Here is a 21,873-nt window from a genome sequence, read left to right on the forward strand (position 1 = left end):
ACCACATCAGCCAAAACCCCACCACTCTGCTACTCACCGCGCTCCTAAGACGGCCCGGCACCTCCTAACCCTGACCCTCTGCCTCACATGGAATGCATCTGCACCTGAAAGAAAGTTAGAGCTTATGTCAAACACCACCAGGGTAACTCACAAGCCGCAAACACCTTATGTCAACCTAGGAACAGCATCTAAAGCCCAAGTACAGCCCACATTACTAATTCAACTCCCCAGGCCTGTCCTATTGCAGCAGGCCATGCGGCAGGGCAAAACAGCTCTGGCACAAATATGTGCAGACACCCGTGACACAGAACGTGACAAACAGGGGGACACAAAACACGACACATCATGCTTGTGGTGAGAGACTCAAGGGGAGAAGGCAAAAGGGACCCCAAAGACACACCAGGTAACATGGCACACCGGACAATAAGACACAGACCAGAGCTGTTCTGCACTGCCCGCCTGAAAGCTGCCATCAAAAGTAGAGCCTCTCCCTTTAGCTGTCCTAACAGGCCCTTGGAGAAGATTGCTTTTCCCTCTGCCAATTTTGAAATCTGCCCCAAAAACTCCCAACCCACTACTCTCCCCGCATCCCATCTCCAGGCCATGGCCCCCAACTTATCTTTTGCATGATCGGTGATGGGAATCCACGTTGCACGTGAAATGAGTCTGCCTCGGAGGGCCTCGTGATGGCCTGTCAGCCTCTCAGTCAGCTACAATGATGAAAACCAAAACCAAAGTGTGACTCCAGAGTTATGTGGGACAAATCCCACCAAGGCAGCTACTTGCCCTCTCCTGAGTGTGCCGGGCTCCTTCAGCCTCCAGCTTCATCCCGATTCCAAGGCTGTGGCCTTTATTAGGAGTGGCACCTGGGTTAGGGAAAGGCAAAGTTAAATGGCATTCCTGTGAGTGCAGTGGATGACCTTGTGTGCTGTAAGACATGTGAAAAACTCTGCTAGGCTTCTGAGAAGCCTTGGGAGGGGGGGCCCTCAAATAAACAAATAAACACCCTCTCTCACCCTGCTGTCTGCAAACCTCCCCCTGCCCACAATAACTCCTAACTGGATACCTGCTCACCCTCCCTCTCCCAGTCACAATCCTCAACTCACCTGAAGCCTCTATCTCAAACATCATCCTTCACACTGGGCAGATCCCTCTTGTGACATGATGAATCTGCTGAAAAATTGTTTTGCTTGAGAGCTGAGTAATAAGAACTACTTCTCTCCACTGATGACCTTGGCTGCTGGTATGCAGATTGACTTCCTAAAAAGAAAGACAAAGAACAGAGCTGTAACACAGTCACCATACACACCTCTGCTGCAGAGACAAATGCAGCCTCACCTGCTAAGGGGAATCCCCTCACTAAGGATGGGGCCCTCTGGCACTGATTTAATCCATCTGAATCTGAAAAAAAAAGTTAGGGCAAGAGTCACACTGTTGCAGGATAAGGTAAGAGCTCCAGATATCCTGGGTCCATCAACAAATCCCATCTAGAGTCCAACTACACCCCACATTACAAATTCCAAGTCCCCGGGCCCTCTCCTATTGCACCTGGCTACGCGGCAGGGCAGAGCAGCCCCGGCACAAATGTGTGCAGACACCCGTGACACAGGACAGGACGTGACAGACAATGGGGACACAACACAGACAGAAACCTCTTGGCAAGGAAAATGGCTGCAAGGACTGAGAGAATGCAAAAGGAGATGACCAAGCTGAGACCGATGGTGAGCTGATGAGGCTAAGAGAATCCTGGACAAAGAAGATGCTAAACTGAATGGTTTATTCCAAGAACTGTAAAGATGGATGTCCAAGAATCCTACAGTCAGAAGCCTCTACCTAACCTCACATTCTTTCAAGTCCTAATCCACCACAATGGATCCAGGTGGGGCATAGCTGTCCAATACAGCCCGGAATATGACCTGACAAGACATCTGACTGGACGCTTCTAAAGAGAACAATTTTGACTGGGGAGCTCAGACAGCTATCAGAATTGCATCTATGGCCTGTGTTCCAGGCCAAGGAATGCAGAGATCACAGATGCTAACAATGATGCCAGGGTTTCTGACAGGCTCCCCCCTAAGGTAAAAGACATGAGATACACAAACAACACCTAATGCACAACAGACATGCGACACGAGACACACCCGGATTGCTCTGCCCTGCTGCACACCTCAGCACTGCGACCAAAAGTGAGACTTTGCTTTTATGGGGCCAAATGGGCCACATCTTGGCTACCCTCATTTCCAGAGCCAACTCAAACCCCCCACCCACATCAGGGAGTCCTGACCCAGCACCCCGCTTTCATCCCCTCTGTGGGTTGCAACCCTCTACTTATCTCTCAGACATCTGGGGATGCCAGTCGGTCTCAGGTGCAAAGAAAGGCCACACCTCCAGCTGGGAAGGTCCTGCTGGCACCACACTGGTGTCTCTCAGACAGCTATATTAAACATAACCAAACATCAGTGCCTGAGCTTGGCACCACATCAGCAAAAACCCCAGCACTCTGCTACTCACCGCGCTCCTAAGAAGGCCCGGCACCTCCTAACCCTGACCCTCTGCCACACATGGAATGCATCTGCACCTGAAAGAAAGTGAGAACATAAGTCAAACACCACCAGGGTAACTCACAAGCTGCAAACACCTTATGTCAATCAAGGAACAGCATCTAGAGCCCATGTACACCCCACATTACAAATTCCAACTCCCCAGGTTGGTCCCATTGCAGCAGGCCATGCAGCAGGGCAGAACAGCTCTGGCATAAATACGTGCAGACACCCGTGACACAGAACGTGACAAACAGGGGGACATCAAACACGACACATCATGCTTGTGGTGAGGACCTCGAGGGGAAAAGGCAAAAGGGCCCTCAAAGACACACCAGGGAACACAGCACACCGGACAACACGACAGACCAGAGCTGTTCTGCACTGCCCGCCTGAAAGCTGCCATCAAAAGTAGAGCCTCTCCCTTTAGCTGTCCTAAGAGGCCCTTGGAGAAGAATGCTTTTCCCTCTGCTAATTTTGAAATCTGCCCCAAGAAACCCCAACCCACTACTCTCCCATCATCCCATCTCCAGGCCGTGGCCCCCGACTTATCTTTTGCATGATCAGTGATGGGAATCCACGTTGCACCTGAAATGAGTCTGCCTCGGAGGCCCTCGTGATGGCCTGTCAGCCTCTCGGTCAGCTACAATGAAGAAAACCAAAACCAAAGTGTGAGTCCAGAGTTATGTGGGCCAAATCCCACCAAGGCAGCTACTTGCCCTCTCCTGAGTGTGCCTGGCTCCTTCAGCTTCCAGCTTCATCCTGATTCCAAGGCTGTGGCCTTTATTAGGAGTGGCACCTGGGTTAGAGAAAGGCAAACCTAAATAGCATTCCTGTGAGTGCAGTGGATGACCCTGTGTGCTGTAAGACATGTGAAAAACTCTGCTAGGCTTCTGAGAAGCCTTGGGAGGGCCCCTCAAATAAAGAAATAAACACCCTTTCTCACCCTGCTGACTGCAAATCACCCCTCCCAAGAACTCCTAACTGGACACCTGCTCACCCTCCCTCTCCCAGTCACAATCCTCAACTCACCTGAAACCTCAATCTCAAACATCATCCTTCACACTGGGCAGATGCCTCTTGTGACATGACGAATCTGCTGAAAAATTGTTGTGCTTGAGAGCTGAGCAGTAACAACCACTTCTCTCCACAGCTCACCTTGGCTGCTGGTATCCAGATTGACTTCCTAAAAAGAAAGACAAAGAACAGAGCTGTAACACAGTCACCATACACACTTCTGCTGCAGAGACAAATGCAGCCTCACCTGCTCAGGGCAATCCCCTCACCCGGGATGGGGCCCTCAGGCACAGATTTAATCCATCTGAATCTGAAAAAAGTTAGGGCAAGAGTCACACTGTTGCAGGATAAGCTAAGAGCTCCAGATTTCCTGGGTCCATCTGCAAACCCCATCTAGAGTCCAACTACACCCCACATTACAAATTCCACATCCCCGGGCCCTCTCCTATTGCACCTGGCTACGCGGCAGGGCAGAGCAGCCCCGGCACAAATGTGTGCAGACACCCGTGACACAGGACAGGACAAACAATGGGCACAAGACACAGACAGAAATCTCTTGGCAAGGGAAAGGGCTGCAAGGACTGAGAGGACGCAAAAGGAGATTACTGAGGTGAGACCAATGGTGAGCTGATGAGGCTCAGAGAACCCTGGAGGAAGAAGATGCTAGACTGAATGATTTGTTCCAAGAACAGCAAAGGTGGATGCCCAAGAATCCTACACTCAGAAGCCTCTACCTGCCCTCACATTCTTACAAGTCCTAATCAGCCACAATGGATCCTGGCGGGGCATAGCTGTCCATACAGCTCAGAACAAGACCTGACAAGACATCTGACTGGATGCTTCCAAAGAGAGATGCATTTCTGATGCCTGTCCGAGCTCCCGAGTCAAAAGTTCCATGGCACGCGTGCCAGGCCAAGGAATACTGAGATAACGGATGCTAAGAATGGTGCCAAGGTTTCTGACAGGCCTCTCAAAGGGCTAAGGTAAAGGACATGAGATACACAAACAACACATAATGGACAACAGACAAGTGACACGAGACACACCGGAACTGCTCTGCCCTGCGCACCTCAGCACTGGGATCAAAAGCGAGACTTGGCTTTTATGAGGCCTAAGGGGCCCTCTTGGCTACCCTCATCTCCAGAGCCAACTCAAAACACCCCCCTCCCAGGGAGTCCTGACCCAGCACCCTACTTTCATGCCCTCTGTGTGTCATGGCCCTCTACTTACCTCTCAGACATCTGGGGATGCTGGTCCATGTCAGGTGCAAAAAAAGGCCACCTCGTCAGCTGGGAAGGTCCTGCTGGCACAGGGCTGGTGTCTCTCAAACAGCTATATTAAACAAAACCAAATATCAGTGTCTGAGCTTGGCACCGCATCGGCCAAATCCCCACCACTCTGCTACTCACCGCGCTCCTAGGAAGGCCCAACACCTCCTAACCCCAACCCTCTGCCATGGATGCAATGCATCTGCACCTGAAAGAAAGTTAGAACACATGTCAAACACCACCAGGACAACTCACAAGCTGCAAACACCTTATGTCAATCTAGGAATAGCATCTAGAGCCCATGTACACCCCACGTTACAAATTCCAACTCCCCATGGTTTGTCCTATTGCAGCAGGCCATGCGGCAGGGCAAAACAGCTCTGGCACCAATGTGTGCAGACACCCGTGACACAGAACGTGACAAACAGGGGGACACGAAACACGACACATCATGCTTGTGGTGAGGGCCTTGAGGGGAGAAGGCAAAAGGGATCCCAAAGACACACCAGGGAACACAGCACACCGGACAACACGACACAGACCAGAGCTGTTCTGCACTGCCCGCCTGAAAGCTGCCATCAAAAGTAGAGCCTCTCCCTTTAGCTGTCCTAGCAGACCCTTGGAGAAGATTGCTTTTCCCTCTGCTAATCTTTAAATCTGCCCCAGGAACTCCCAATCTGCTACTCTCCCATCTCCAGGCTGTCGCCCCCAACTTATCTTTTGCATGATCGGTGATGGGAATCCACGTTGCACCTGAAATGAGTCTGCCTCGGAGGGCCCCGTGATGGCCTGTCAGCCTCTCGGTCAGCTACAATGAAGAAAACCAAAACCAAAGTGTGAGTCCAGAGTTATGTGGGCCAAATCCCACCAAGGCAGCTACTTGCCCTCTCCTGAGTGTGCCTGGCTCCCTCAGCCTCCAGCTTCATCCTGATTCCAAGGCTGTGGCCTTTATTAGGAGTGGCACCTGGGTTAGGGAAAGGCAAAGTTAAATGGCATTCCTGTGAGTGCAGTGGATGACCTTGTGTGCTGTAAGACATGTGAAAACCTCTGCTAGGCTTCTGAGAAGCCTTGTGTAGGGGGGCACTCAAATAAACAAATAAACACCCTCTCTCACCCTGCTGTCTGCAAACCTCCCCCTGCCCACAATAACTCCTAACTGGATACCTGCTCACCCTCCCTCTCCCAGTCACAATCCTCAACTCACCTGAAGCCTCTATCTCAAACATCATCCTTCACACTGGGCACATGCCTCTTGTGACATGATGAATCCGCTGAAAAATTGTTTTGCTTGAGAGCCAAGTAATAAGAACTACTTCTCTCCACTGCTCACCTTGACTGCTGGTATCCAGATTGACTTCATAAAAAGAAAGACAAAGAACAGAGCTGTAACAGAGTCACCATACACACTTCTGCTGCAGAGACAAATGCAGCCTCACCTGCTAAGGGGAATCCCCTCACCAAGGATGGGGCCCTCTGGCACTGATTTAATCCATCTGAATCTGAAAAAAAAAAGTTAGGGCAAGAGTCACACTGTTGCAGGATAAGGTAAGAGCTCCAGATATCCTGGGTCCATCAACAAAACCCATCTAGAGTCCAACTACACCCCACATTACAAATTCCAAGTCCCCGGGCCCTCTCCTATTGCACCTGGCTACGCGGCAGGGCAGAGCAGCCCCGGCACAAATGTGTGCAGACACCCGTGACACAGGACAGGACGTGACAGACAATGGGGACACAACACAGACAGAAACCTCTTGGCAAGGAAAATGGCTGCAAGGACTGAGAGAATGCAAAAGGAGATGACCAAGCTGAGACCGATGGTGAGCTGATGAGGCTCAGAGAATCCTGGAGAAAGAAGATGCTAACTGAATGATTGATTCCAAGAACAGCAAAGATGGATGCCTAGGAATCCTACTGTCAGAGTGCTCTGCCTGCCCTCACATTCTTTCAAGTTCTAATCCACCACAATGGATCCTGGCGGGGCATAGCTGTCCATACAGCTCAGAACAAGACCTGACAAGACATCTGACTGGATGCTTCCAAAGAGAGAGCTTTTGACTGGGGAGCTGAGACAGGTATCCGGAACACATCTATGCCCTGGGTGCCAGGCCAAGGAATGCAGAGATCACAGATGCTAAGAATGATGCCAAGGTTTCTGACAGACCCCTGGAAAGGGCTAAGGTAAAAGACATGAGATACACAAACAACACATAATGCACAACAGACACGCGACACGAGACACACTGGGACTGCTCTGCCCTGTGCACGTCAGCACTGTGATCAAAAGTGAGACCTTGCTTTTATGGGGCCTAAGGGGCCACTTCATGGACACCCCCCACCTCCTAAGTGGACTCAAAAACCCCTCCCAGTAATTCCCAAACCAGCACCCCGCTTTCATCCCCTTTGTGGGTCACAGCCCTCTACTTATCTCGCAGACATCTGGGGATGCCAGTCCGTGTCAGGTGCAAAGAAAGGCCACCTCGTCAGCTGGGAAGGTCCTGCTGGCACCGGGCTGGTGTCTCTCAGACAGCTGTATTAAACAAAACCAAACATCAGTGCCTGGTCTTGGCACCACATCAGCCAAACCCCACCAGTCTGCTACTCACCGTGCTCCCAGGAATGCCCGGCTGCTCGGACCGCACGCTTCGGGCACACTCAGAGACCGACGCCGTCGTCACAGGGGACGTCTAGGTTAGGAGCAGATGAGGTGATTTCCCAGGGCTGAAACCTGAGCAGACCCTCGCTCCTCCGCCCTGCTGCCCCGACTCACCGCAACTCCTCGGCAGTTGCCCAAGGCTATCCTGGTGACACCTTTAAATAGAAAAGGCAGAGGCTTCATTGCTGAGTCCTGTGATACTTCCGCAGGCCTCGGGAGAGCACGAACCCGGGGCGTCGGCCGGTCAGTGACTGGGGCTTGGCGTGCTCTGAGTGGATTGCCTAAAGCACAGAAACAGGAACAGATGCTTAGAGTTGCACTGGAAAGTGAGCCTCGAACAATAGCACTGCTTCTGTACCCTACTCAATGCTCACCTTGCCCACCTCATCTTGACTGCTGATATCCAGCTTTATTTCCTAAAAAGAAAAACAACAGTGCTGTAACAGAGTCACACTTCACACTCCCCGTGCAGAGACAAACAGTGACTGACCTGCTAGGGGGAACCTCTTCACCCGGGATGGGTGGAGGGATTTTGCCCTGGATTTTATCCTTCTGTGTCTGAAAGAAAGTGAGGAGAAAAGCCAAAGGGCTGCAGGATAACTTCACAGCTCCAAACACCTTGTGTCTATCTAGGAATATCATCTAGAGCCTGCCAACACCCCACAAACTGCAGTTCCCAGGACTTGTCCCATTGCAGCAGGCCATGCGGCAGGGCAAAACAGCTCCGGCACAAATGTGTGCAGACACCCGTGACACAGAACGTGACAAACAGGGGGACACGAAACACAACACATCATGCTTGTGGTGAGGGCCTCGAGGGGAGAAGGCAGAGATCTCTGACCACAGGGATCCCAAAGACACACCAGGGAACACAGCACACCGGACAACAAGACACAGACCAGAGCTGTTCTGCACTGCCCGCCTGAAAGCTGCCATCAAAAGTAGAGCCTCTCCCATTAGCGGTCCTAAGAGGCCCTTGGAGAAGATTGCCTTTCCCTCTGCTAATCCTTAAATCTGCCCCAGGAACTCCCAATCTGCTACTCTCCCATCTCCAGGCTGTCGCCCCCAACTTATCTTTTGCATGATCGGTGATGGGAATCCACGTTGCACCTGAAATGAGTCTGCCTCGGAGGGCCCCGTGATGGCCTGTCAGCCTCTCGGTCAGCTACAATGAAGAAAACCAAAACCAAAGTGTGAGTCCAGAGTTATGTGGGCCAAATCCCACCAAGGCGGCTACTTGCCCTCTCCTGAGTGTGCCTGGCTCCCTCAGCCTCCAGCTTCATCCTGATTCCAAGGCTGTGGCCTTTATTAGGAGTGGCACCTGGGTTAGGGAAAGGCAAAGTTAAATGGCATTCCTGTGAGTGCAGCGGATGACCTTGTGTGCTGTAAGACATGTGAAAACCTCTGCTAGGCTTCTGAGAAGCCTTGTGTAGGGGGGCCCTCAAATAAACAAATAAACACCCTCTCTCACCCTGCTGTCTGCAAACCTCCCCCTGCCCACAATAACTCCTAACTGGATACCTGCTCACCCTCCCTCTCCCAGTCACAATCCTCAACTCACCTGAAACCTCAATCTCAAACATCATCCTTCACACTGGGCAGATCCCTCTTGTGACATGATGAATCTGCTGAAAAATTGTTGTGCTTGAGAGCTGAGTAATAACAACCACTTCTCTCCACTGCTCACCTTGGCTGCTGGTATGCAGATTGACTTCCTAAAAAGAAAGACAAAGAACAGAGCTGTAACACAGTCACCATACACACTTCTGCTGCAGAGACAAATGCAGCCTCACCTGCTCGGGGCAATCCCCTCACCAAGGATGGGGCCCTCAGGCACAGATTTAATCCATCTGAATCTGAAAAAAAAAAGTTAGGGCAAGAGTCACACTGTTGCAGGATAAGGTAAGAGCTCCAGATATCCTGGGTCCATCAACAAAACCCATCTAGAGTCCAACTACACCCCACATTACAAATTCCACATCCCCGGGCCCTCTCCTATTGCACCTGGCTACGCGGCAGGGCAGAGCAGCCCCGGCACAAATGTGTGCAGACACCCGTGACACAGGACAGGACAAACAATGGGCACAAGACACAGACAGAAATCTCTTGGCAAGGGAAAGGGCTGCAAGGACTGAGAGGACGCAAAAGGAGATTACTGAGGTGAGACCAATGGTGAGCTGATGAGGCTCAGAGAACCCTGGAGGAAGAAGATGCTAGACTGAATGATTTGTTCCAAGAACAGCAAAGGTGGATGCCCAAGAATCCTACACTCAGAAGCCTCTACCTGCCCTCACATTCTTACAAGTCCTAATCAGCCACAATGGATCCTGGCGGGGCATAGCTGTCCATACAGCTCAGAACAAGACCTGACAAGACATCTGACTGGATGCTTCCAAAGAGAGATGCATTTCTGATGCCTGTCCGAGCTCCCGAGTCAAAAGTTCCATGGCACGCGTGCCAGGCCAAGGAATACTGAGATAACGGATGCTAAGAATGGTGCCAAGGTTTCTGACAGGCCTCTCAAAGGGCTAAGGTAAAGGACATGAGATACACAAACAACACATAATGGACAACAGACAAGTGACACGAGACACACCGGAACTGCTCTGCCCTGCGCACCTCAGCACTGGGATCAAAAGCGGGACTTGGCTTTTATGAGGCCTAAGGGGCCCTCTTGGCTACCCTCATCTCCAGAGCCAACTCAAAACACTCCCCTCCCAGGGAGTCCTGACCCAGCACCCTACTTTCATGCCCTCTGTGTGTCATGGCCCTCTACTTACCTCTCAGACATCTGGGGATGCTGGTCCATGTCAGGTGCAAAGAAAGGCCACCTCGTCAGCTGGGAAGGTCCTGCTGGCACAGGGCTGGTGTCTCTCAAACAGCTATATTAAACAAAACCAAATATCAGTGTCTGAGCTTGGCACCGCATCGGCCAAATCCCCACCACTCTGCTACTCACCGCGCTCCTAGGAAGGCCCAACACCTCCTAACCCTGACTCTCTGCCATGGATGCAATGCATCTGCACCTGAAAGAAAGTTAGAACACATGTCAAACACCACCAGGACAACTCACAAGCTGCAAACACCTTATGTCAATCTAGGAATAGCATCTAGAGCCCATGTACACCCCACATTACAAATTCCAACTCCCCATGGTTTGTCCTATTGCAGCAGGCCATGCGGCAGGGCAAAACAGCTCTGGCACAAATATGTGCAGACACCCGTGACACAGAACGTGACAAACAGGGGGACACAAAACACGACACATCATGCTTGTGGTGAGAGACTCAAGGGGAGAAGGCAAAAGGGACCCCAAAGACACACCAGGTAACATGGCACACCGGACAATAAGACACAGACCAGAGCTGTTCTGCACTGCCCGCCTGAAAGCTGCCATCAAAAGTAGAGCCTCTCCCTTTAGCTGTCCTAGCAGACCCTTGGAGAAGAAGGCTTTTCCCTCTGCTAATCCTTAAATCTGCCCCAGGAACTCCCAATCTGCTATTCTCCCATCTCCAGGCTGTCGCCCCCAACTTATCTTTTGCATGATCGGTGATGGGAATCCACGTTGCACCTGAAATGAGTCTGCCTCGGAGGGCCCCGTGATGGCCTGTCAGCCTCTCGGTCAGCTACAATGACGAAAACCAAAACCAAAGTGTGAGTCCAGAGTTATGTGGGCCAAATCCCACCAAGGCGGCTACTTGCCCTCTCCTGAGTGTGCCTGGCTCCCTCAGCCTCCAGCTTCATCCTGATTCCAAGGCTGTGGCCTTTATTAGGAGTGGCACCTGGGTTAGGGAAAGGCAAAGTTAAATGGCATTCCTGTGAGTGCAGTGGATGACCTTGTGTGCTGTAAGACATGTGAAAACCTCTGCTAGGCTTCTGAGAAGCCTTGTGTAAGGGGGCCCTCAAATAAACAAATAAACACCCTCTCTCACCCTGCTGTCTGCAAACCTCCCCCTGCCCACAATAACTCCTAACTGGATACCTGCTCACCCTCCCTCTCCTAGTCACAATCCTCAACTCACCTGAAACCTCAATCTCAAACATCATCCTTCACACTGGGCACATGCCTCTTGTGACATGATGAATCTGCTGAAAAATTGTTGTGCTTGAGAGCTGAGAAATAACAACCACTTCTCTCCACTGCTCACCTTGGCTGCTGGTATCCAGATTGACTTCCTAAAAAGAAAGACAAAGAACAGAGCTGTAACACAGTCACCATACACACTTCTGCTGCAGAGACAAATGCAGCCTCACCTGCTAAGGGGAATCCCCTCACCCGGGATGGGGCCCTCAGGCACAGATTTAATCCATCTGAATCTGAAAAAAGTTACGACAAGAGCCACACTGTTGCAGGATAAGGTAAGAGCTCCAGATATCCTGGGTCCATCAACAAAACCCATCTAGAGTCCAACTACACCCCACATTACAAATTCCAAGTCCCCGGGCTCTCTCCTATTTCACCAGGCTATGGCAGCAGGGCAGAGCAGCTCCAGCACAAATGTGTGCAGACACCCGTGACACAGGACAGGACGTGACAGACAATGGGGACACAACACAGACACAAACCTCTTGGCAAGGAAAATGGCTGCAAGGACTGAGAGAATGCAAAAGGAGATGACCAAGCTGAGACCGATGGTGAGCTGATGAGGCTCAGAGAATCCTGGAGAAAGAAGATGCTAACTGAATGATTTATTCCAAGAACAGCAAAGATGGATGCCTAGCAATCCTACAGTCAGAATCCTCTCCCTGCCCTCACATTCTTTCAAGTTCTAATCCACCACAATGGATCCAGGTGGGTCAGAGCTGTCCATACAGCTCAGAACAAGACCTGACAAGACATCTGACTGGATGCTTCCAAAGAGAGAGCTTTTGACTGGGGAGCTGAGACAGGTATCAGAATCGCATCTATGGCCTGGGGGCCGGACCAAGGAATGCAGAGATCACAGATGCTAAGAATGATGCCAAGGTTTCTGACAGACCCCTGGAAAGGGCTAAGGTAAAAGACATGAGATACACAAACAACACATAATGCACAACAGACACGCGACACGAGACACACTGGGACTGCTCTGCCCTGTGCACGTCCGCACTGTGATCAAAAGTGAGACCTTGCTTTTATGGGGCCTAAGGGGCCACTTCATGGACACCCCCCACCTCCTAAGTGGACTCAAAAACCCCTCCCAGTAATTCCCAAACCAGCACCCCGCTTTCATCCCCTTTGTGGGTCACAGCCCTCTACTTATCTCGCAGACATCTGGGGATGCCAGTCCGTGTCAGGTGCAAAGAAAGGCCACCTCGTCAGCTGGGAAGGTCCTGCTGGCACCGGGCTGGTGTCTCTCAGACAGCTGTATTAAACAAAACCAAACATCAGTGCCTGGTCTTGGCACCACATCAGCCAAACCCCACCAGTCTGCTACTCACCGTGCTCCCAGGAATGCCCGGCTGCTCGGACCGCACGCTTCGGGCACACTCAGAGACCGACGCCGTCGTCACAGGGGACGTCTAGGTTAGGAGCAGATGAGGTGATTTCCCAGGGCTGAAACCTGAGCAGACCCTCGCTCCTCCGCCCTGCTGCCCCGACTCACCGCAACTCCTCGGCAGTTGCCCAAGGCTATCCTGGTGACACCTTTAAATAGAAAAGGCAGAGGCTTCATTGCTGAGTCCTGTGATACTTCCGCAGGCCTCGGGAGAGCACGAACCCGGGGCGTCGGCCGGTCAGTGACTGGGGCTTGGCGCGCTCTGAGTGGATTGCCTAAAGCACAGAAACAGGAACAGATGCTTAGAGTTGCACTGGAAAGTGAGCCTCGAACAATAGCACTGCTTCTGTACCCTACTCAATGCTCACCTTGCCCACCTCATCTTGACTGCTGATATCCAGCTTTATTTCCTAAAAAGAAAAACAACAGTGCTGTAACAGAGTCACACTTCACACTCCCCGTGCAGAGACAAACAGTGACTGACCTGCTAGGGGGAACCTCTTCACCCGGGATGGGTGGAGGGATTTTGCCCTGGATTTTATCCTTCTGTGTCTGAAAGAAAGTGAGGAGAAAAGTCAAAGGGCTGCAGGATAACTTCACAGCTCCAAACACCTTGTGTCTATCTAGGAATATCATCTAGAGCCTGCCAACACCCCACAAACTGCAGTTCCCAGGACTCGTCCCATTGCAGCAGGCCATGCAGCAGGGCAAAACAGCTCCGGCACAAATGTGTGCAGACACCCGTGACACAGAACGTGACAAACAGGGGGACACGAAACACAACACATCATGCTTGTGGTGAGGGCCTCAAGGGGAGAAGGCAGAGATCTCTGACCACAGGGATCCCAAAGACACACCAGGGAACACAGCACACCGGACAACAAGACACAGACCAGAGCTGTTCTGCACTGCCCGCCTGAAAGCTGCCATCAAAAGTAGAGCCTCTCCCTTTAGCCGTCCTAAGAGGCCCTTGGAGAAGATTGCCTTTCCCTCTGCTAATCCTTAAATCTGCCCCAGGAACTCCCAATCTGCTACTCTCCCATCTCCAGGCTGTCGCCCCCAACTTATCTTTTGGATGATCAGTGATGGGAATCCACGTTGCACCTGAAATGAGTCTGCCTCGGAGGGCCCCGTGATGGCCTGTCAGCCTCTCGGTCAGCTACAATGAAGAAAACCAAAACCAAAGTGTGAGTCCAGAGTTATGTGGGCCAAATCCCACCAAGGCGGCTACTTGCCCTCTCCTGAGTGTGCCTGGCTCCTTCAGCCTCCAGCTTCATCCTGATTCCAAGGCTGTGGCCTTTATTAGGAGTGGCACCTGGGTTAGGGAAAGGCAAAGTTAAATGGCATTCCTGTGAGTGCAGCGGATGACCTTGTGTGCTGTAAGACATGTGAAAACCTCTGCTAGGCTTCTGAGAAGCCTTGTGTAGGGGGGCCCTCAAATAAACACCAATAAACACCCTCTCTCACCCTGCTGTCTGCAAACATCCCCCTGCCCACAATAACTCCTAACTGGATACCTGCTCACCCTCCCTCTCCTAGTCACAATCCTCAACTCACCTGAAGCCTCTATCTCAAACATCATCCTTCACACTGGGCACATGCCTCTTGTGACATGATGAATCTGCTGAAAAATTGTTGTAATTGACACAACCGGGAACCTCTGGAAGCTGCACTCCTCCTAAAATGAACGAAATAAAACAAGAACAAAACCAGAAATTAAAGGTGCTTTACCACCCCTGAACACAAAATCCAAAATCATCAACTTCAATACTGCCTGTATTCCATGCTGTTTTCTTCACAGTCTCTTCCAAGCCTCTGTTGCTTTAGATGCCCAGAAACACCTGCTGAAAACAAGCTGAAATAAGCTGAAAGAGCCTCTCCACTGAATTGAGAGGGAAGCTCTTACCCCAGCACATCCCAGAGAGGGAATGAAGCCCCTCAGCCACGACTGGGGTTAATATACCCCTGATGGTGCCCGCCCCTCATTCCCATGGCACCCAGGGAAAGGCAGGGGGTGAATCCCACCGGGTATAAAAGCCCTCAGAGCAGCTGCAGCTGTTTGGCCCCTCTGACTCAGATTCAAGGGCAGTAAAGGGCTTGTTATAGAAGAAAACTCTTCAGAAAAATAACAGCACTTTCTTTTTTGCAACAACTACTTGGAGCAGAAGAACAGAAAACTGGTAAGACATAAAAGTTTGTGTTTAGGTAGCATAGCTAGATAAACTGGGTAATTAGGTAATTTGCTGTTAACTTACATAATTATTCTGTGTTTAACAAAAGCCATCTAATAAATTCACACCCAAAACTCCAGCAGCCCAGCTCGCCCTATCAAAGCTCTATGTTTATACATACAGTAAACAAAACTAAAATCCCAGTAATACTTATCAGAAATCTATGAAAGAAACCTATTGAAATTAATCCTACCTCAAATACAAACCAACCCATCCAGAAAGTTAGCTCCACTCAAACAATTTACACAGAGTTAATAATACCAAGAAATAAAACAACACACCATATACCACCAATTAATATTATAGTGAACGGAAAAAACAATTTTTTTCTTTTTTAAATTTAAACTAACTTATTTTATTAGCTAGAACAAAAAATTTTGCCAGGACTATAACAACACTTCTTCTCCTCCTTCTCCTGAAATGTCCCTTCTCATTCCCAAATTCCTTACAACTTCTGAGTTTAAATCCAAGTAAAAAGCAAAATTCGTGCACTTGTGCGTTCAACGCTCCTGTCAGATTCTGTTTCCCTCCACATCTTCTTACACTTTCAGTCTTCATGCTGTCCTGCCGTGATGAGTCTGACAGAACTGGTAAATGTTAGGAGAGGATTTCCCTCCCCAGAGCTGGTTTCCTCACCGCATTTCACTCAATCCCAAGCCGGCAATGATGCACGCTCACCTGAAGGAAGGGGATAAATCTGTAAACGTCACTAAATACATAAGAGGGCATCCCCATTGTTCCAACACTCAGGAGGCCATGCGGCCAAGGTCAGAGCTCTCTGCCCACCGAGGACACGGCAACCAGCATGGCCCTTTGTCCCACTCTCCAGCACGGACCTGTGAAGCCAGAGAGGAGTTTACAGAGACCGGGAGGCGGCGGGACGGGGCGGGCGCCCGGCCCGACCTTCCAAAGCTGGCGGCAGCGAGGGCGGGGAGCGCCACGGCCCCGCTCCGCCGCCTGCCCGCCGCCCCGGGGCCACTCCGCCGGGATTGTCCGGCCCGCGGTCGCTCCCAGCACCTGGAGCGGGGCGGGCGCGGGCTCGGGGGCTGCAGCCCCGTTCCGACGCCGCTGGCTCCCGCCCCTCGCCCTTCCCACGCTCGGCAGCCGCGTCTTTCCCCCGCCCCCGGCGCCCAGCGGCGAGGGGCAGGGCGCTGGCTCGGGGGGTGCAGTACCTCGCTGTGGCCACAGGGGGGCAGACTCACCGGGGTGTGCGAGTTTGCCGCCCTTTTGGCCGCCATTTTGAGAAGGTCAAAGAAAGTCCGCGACATTAGGGACACGCCACACCCCAGATGGCGGCCGTGAGAGGACCCTCGGCAGAAACAGGCGTTTAACCCAGATGCCTGTCAGAAACCCGCGAAATGCGCCCGCCCACGACGCCGCTGACCCCACAGCCTGTGTCGGGTACACCTAAAACGCCACAGAAAATCCCACCGGGGCCGCGCCGGCGTCGGTATTCCATGCAGGCAGTCCAGTTACACCCACACCGGTCCTCCACTTCCCCGCCCTTTTCGCCGCCGTGTTGAGAAGGTCAATTAAAAGTCCGCGACACCCGCGACGCGCCACTCCCAAGGTGGCGGCCTCTCGGTGCAGGGCTGCAGTACCGCGCTCTGCCCACAAGGCGGCAGCACTGCCGCACGCCCCAGCCGGGGGCGCAGCGCGCCTCGGGGCTCTGGGCAGGGAAGGCGGCGAAAAAGAACAGGGGCGGCCCCCGCCGAAAACTGCTCTGAAATAAATGCCAAACACCTGCCTCTTACCCGACCAGAAACAAACAAGCCCCCTTGATTTAAAGCCATGTTTAAATAAAGGTTATATTTCTATTTTTCGTATTTATAGTCACATGCATATTTATAGTGGACATTGATGTAGCATGTAATTTATATAATATATTCTGTCTATTCCTATTGTTTATATGTATTTCTCTTTTGTGTTATTTATAAATATCTTTATTGATTGTATATTTCTATTTTTAAAACTACATTTCTACAATACTTTTATTATTTGAAATAAAAATCCCATTCTAACCAAATAAATACAATAAAACCTCTTTTAAAATGTATTGAAACTTTTTTATATTTATAGTTTGCATGACTATATTCACACTTATATTTATAATCTATATTGATGCATTATATTCATAACAATATAAATATGTATCCTATACAAATAATAGAGATAGATAATGTAAAAATAACTTATCATATCTACTGCTACAACTTATTTTTTTCATATATTTCTAATTTTGATATTAATCTTTAGCTATTCATGATATATTTCTATACTTAGATTTCAACCTTTATATTATTATCATTTATAATTTTTATACTAAAACTCCTGCTTTTGCCAAATAAAAAACAAAACTCCCCTTTATTTTAAACTACTGTAAAAATATTTTTATTTTTATATTTATCATATCTATAATTGGTTGTATATTATATCACATTGATGTACTATACTTATATCTATTTTATATCTACTTCCTATAATATATTAAGATATATACAGTTTTACTTGTATTATGGATTGTATCAATTGATGTTATTTCATATTTACAAGTATTTGATCATTTTTTATATATCTGCATATATTTGCAATACATTCCTATTTTTATATTTCAGTTTGGCTTGTGTCTATATTTATATTCTCTATTTATATATCTATCAACATACATAATACTCTATTATGAAATAGAATATCTTATTGTAACATATAATGACTTATGTTACATGTTACATTTTGAAAAGAGATCAAATATATAAAAACAAAAGTGGTTTATTCCCATTTCCACACATCTGTTTCACTTAAATATAGTTACAGTTATAGCTGTACATTTAAAATGCGATTCCTAAATATAATGACAAAACAAACAGCATCGAATTCCCACCAATATCTTCCAAAACCATCAAGATACCTCCAACAGCAAACAACTGCCAGCGAAAAAACCACACAACACTCTTTTCGATAACAGTTCTCATCACGTCAGAAAAATGGAACCAAAATAAAAGGAAACCCTATAGAAACACACACAGCAAATCACAAAAACTACTGAAAAAGATGAAACCAGCCTAATGAACTCCAAACAGTGCCACTGATCCTGAACGTTACTAAAAAAAATAAACAAAATTCTACAAAATTCATTCATTTCTACAAAATTCATGTGTATGTGGCTGTTATTATCTAGGAGTTACTCTCCTACTGATTTACTTCAAAGCCACCTAGATTTGGCACCTGGGGACACCATTTAGTGGTGGGCTTGGCAGTGCAGGGTCAGCACACTTGATAATCTTCAATTGATACTCTTAAAGCTCTTTTCAAAAGTAAATGATTCCATGGGCTGGAAGGTGGCTGAAATATTAACTTACTCATCACTGGAAGCACCCCCTTAAAGATGGTAACTGGTTTAATGGGGCACCCTTCCCTTTCTTAGGAAGCTCTTCATTCAACTGTTCATTGTGCTCCTGTACCACAGTAATGTCGCTGTGAATATATAACCTACATAAAATGTATGTTTGCACAACATATTGCAGAGATCAATAGGGGATTTGGCATGAAATAGGAGCACATAAACCCCATCATTTCAAATAGAAAAGTTAGTAACTACTTGAAGGAAAAAAAAAAAGTACATTGCTGGAACAAATTTATCATATGTGCATTTTAGGTAGGTTTTACACCTTTTTTTAGGTCCTCTGTCTTTATTCCAGGGAAAAGAAATTCAAGACACAATTTTATTACCTTTGTACTATTCACAGTTTTATTACCTTTGTACTATTCCCATCAAATAAATCTAGCTGTAAGAAGGTCTTTCTCTGTTTTTCAGAAGATCATTCTTGAAATGAAACTTGCTTTTCATTTCAGTGTAACATATCCTGTTTTAATAAAGAGTTTTGCTTCCTATTGAGAGCATTTTGACAAAATAATAAGGTTGCTTTTGTTTGCCATTTAATTTACCAGTGGATCGATAGAGTTAGACATAACTGCTTCTGGTATTAAAACTCACAAATTCCAGGGGAGCTGGAGGTTAAATTGTAAACAAAATATTTCATTGGCATTGATCTGAAAAGCAGACTGACAGCATTGCTAAAATTCATCAGCTTACAATTATAAATCTCCCCAAAATGACAAGAGACAGATTTGATTATTTTGCTTTGAAAGGGTCATGCCTTTAAAGCTGCAAGAGTTGATCGATTTATAAAAGATCCAATGAACTGCATTTTGCTTTAGTTCCTGTCACAAGTCCTCCTCGTGATTACCCAGGCTAGGTCAGCTTGACTTGAGATGAGTGACTGATCACTTTGCTCTCTATTTTAGGCAACATCAAATTTACAGGATTTATGACCCATACTAGATCATTAGTGATATAAAGATTACAGGTAACCTGAATTTACTTTATCTACCGTGATACCCTGCCAGAAGTACAGCCACTCATTATGCCACAAGAGTATGAAAAAGTGCCTGAATTTCATCCTCCCTTTGGGCACTACCCACCAAAGTTACAGTGACAGCTTATTCCCTTAAATAAACAAGAATTTTCATGTACACTGTAGGTGACAGAAGTACTGCCTTCTTTACCCAATTCCCCTCCCACACCTCTTTTCTCTTGCTCCAAGAAAAACCCGAGTAGGCCGGGTCTTGACACAACCTTGACTGTTCTATTTCCATCACTGATTGTGCACATTTTAATTGCCAGAGAACATGGAACATTAGCAAATTCCAAAACAAGCACCAGGCCTTATAAACCTCTGAATGGAAACTCTGGTAAAAGAGAGCCCTTCCCTGAAAAGCACTTTGCAGACGTTGGTTACTGGGTTCCCCCATTACCACACAACACAACTGGGATTCCATTTTGACTGCTGATATCCCTGTCCCTGGATCACGCTGACCCCAACCCCAGGGTATCAGTCCCTCTGCTGTGCTGATGGCTGAGCTCCCAGCAATGACAGAATTCTCTGCCTGGTGCCAAGAACCCAGGAAGCCCCAACTTCCCTCTGGAACCAACGTTCCTCCTGCAGCTCTTACAGCCAGAACAAAGGCAAGGAGACAGCAAGATGGTGGGATAACAGCTAAACCCCAGTTCCCTGTGCAGGTGTGCACAGCCTCCAGAGAGCTGCTCATTCCATTGATGAATTCCTGCAGCGCTTTCCTGGGAGCTTACAGGGCTAGGGAATGTGAGGGGGAATTCTGGTGGTGGCGTGTGGGTAAGCATGAGTAGGAACCCAGCCTGAACACCAGTAAGTAACAGAACACTAATGAAGTAAAATACAACACTGCTTTTAAAATTATTTTTGTCTCTTCCTGCACAAGACAAGTTCAGACGCCTCCAACTCCTGTCTAACTACATCTAAAAAAAAACCAAGCAGACAAAATTTTTTTAAATGGTAACACTTTCAATAACAATGGTAAGGTTGTAAAGGTAACTTTTTTCTTAACCTTGTACCAATCTGCATTATCTACCAAAACCAGAGCTGTGCTCTTTTCCCTCAGATTGTATGCACAGCGTTAATTAGATTAGTTTTTTCAGCCAGGTTACTATATTATTTAGAATAAGGTACTGCACAACTTTCCTGTTACAGCCATAAATAAAGAAGCATGGCTATAGGGCCATATGGTGATAAACAGGAATATAGAAATTATTAATGTTGAAGTTATTATTAATGGAAAAATGAAAAAGCGCAATGGTAGGTGCAAAGTGTGAAAGTGAAGACCTCTACACTTTGTTTAAAGTACTAGTGGTCTCTAAAAATATTTTCATGAAGTGAGATTATTGTTAGTGACGTTTTTTCCTGATTTGGACAAGGTTTGTCAAAGAAATATTGTTAGAAAGACCAGGACAACTCATAGCCATTACTACCACGAACATCATTTTGCAAATGAAAGCTTCAAGTTATTTCTCTCATCCGCTTCCTGAAAAGAAAGCACTTTTGCTATGCAGACAGTGACCAACGTGTGCAGTTAAAATCTTGCTAGAGCACTTCAAAGGAACCTTAGTGACTTATTCTGGTTGTTTTCTTCTTTACAAGGAGAAACAAAAAACCATAACAGATACCTTCAAAGACGTTCGCCTTTCTCAAACTGCCCACCACTGACATTCTAGTCTTGAAACTTACATTAAAGCAAAACCCCTCCTCTAAAAACTCCACTTCTACTGTTCAAACTGTCCCTTACTTCTATTGAAATATAAGATGTTATGCTACAAAATGTACGTTCAGTTACAATTTTGCTTTACTTTTATGCACTAGATGGTTTACAGGAATTCAGTCCACTAAAAGTCAGCTCAGTCAAAATGATAACTTCACCAGCACTTTAATCTGTCTCTTATTTTAAGCTTTATATCTCTCCTTGTTTGAATCAAACGCCTTCCAGCCATTCTAAGCATTTTTGTGTCAGTATTTCAAAGTTCCCTGTGTTCTAAAAAGCTACAGATGAAGCTGGTGCTCTATAGCATTATGTAATCAACTCATCAATTTTTTATAATTATTTCCAGTAGTCTGCTCCCATCATTCTACATGGAACTATCTGCCTGAGGCCACCACTCAGAACGTTGTTACTTTAAAGCAGATGCGGGCAACACTTTGCTCTTTCTTGGCCAATTTTTTTTTTCAATTGTGTTTCCATTTTTTTGCTTAGTCATCCATAAACAGGACTCTATTAATAGTAGTTTTGAATAACAAGTAGAAATGTACAACGTTG

The sequence above is a fragment of the Melozone crissalis genome, unplaced genomic scaffold, assembly GCF_028551555.1.
Source record: "Melozone crissalis strain CALT ecotype California unplaced genomic scaffold, PUWL_Pcris_2 ptg000009l_1, whole genome shotgun sequence".
NCBI lineage: Eukaryota > Metazoa > Chordata > Aves > Passeriformes > Passerellidae > Melozone > Melozone crissalis.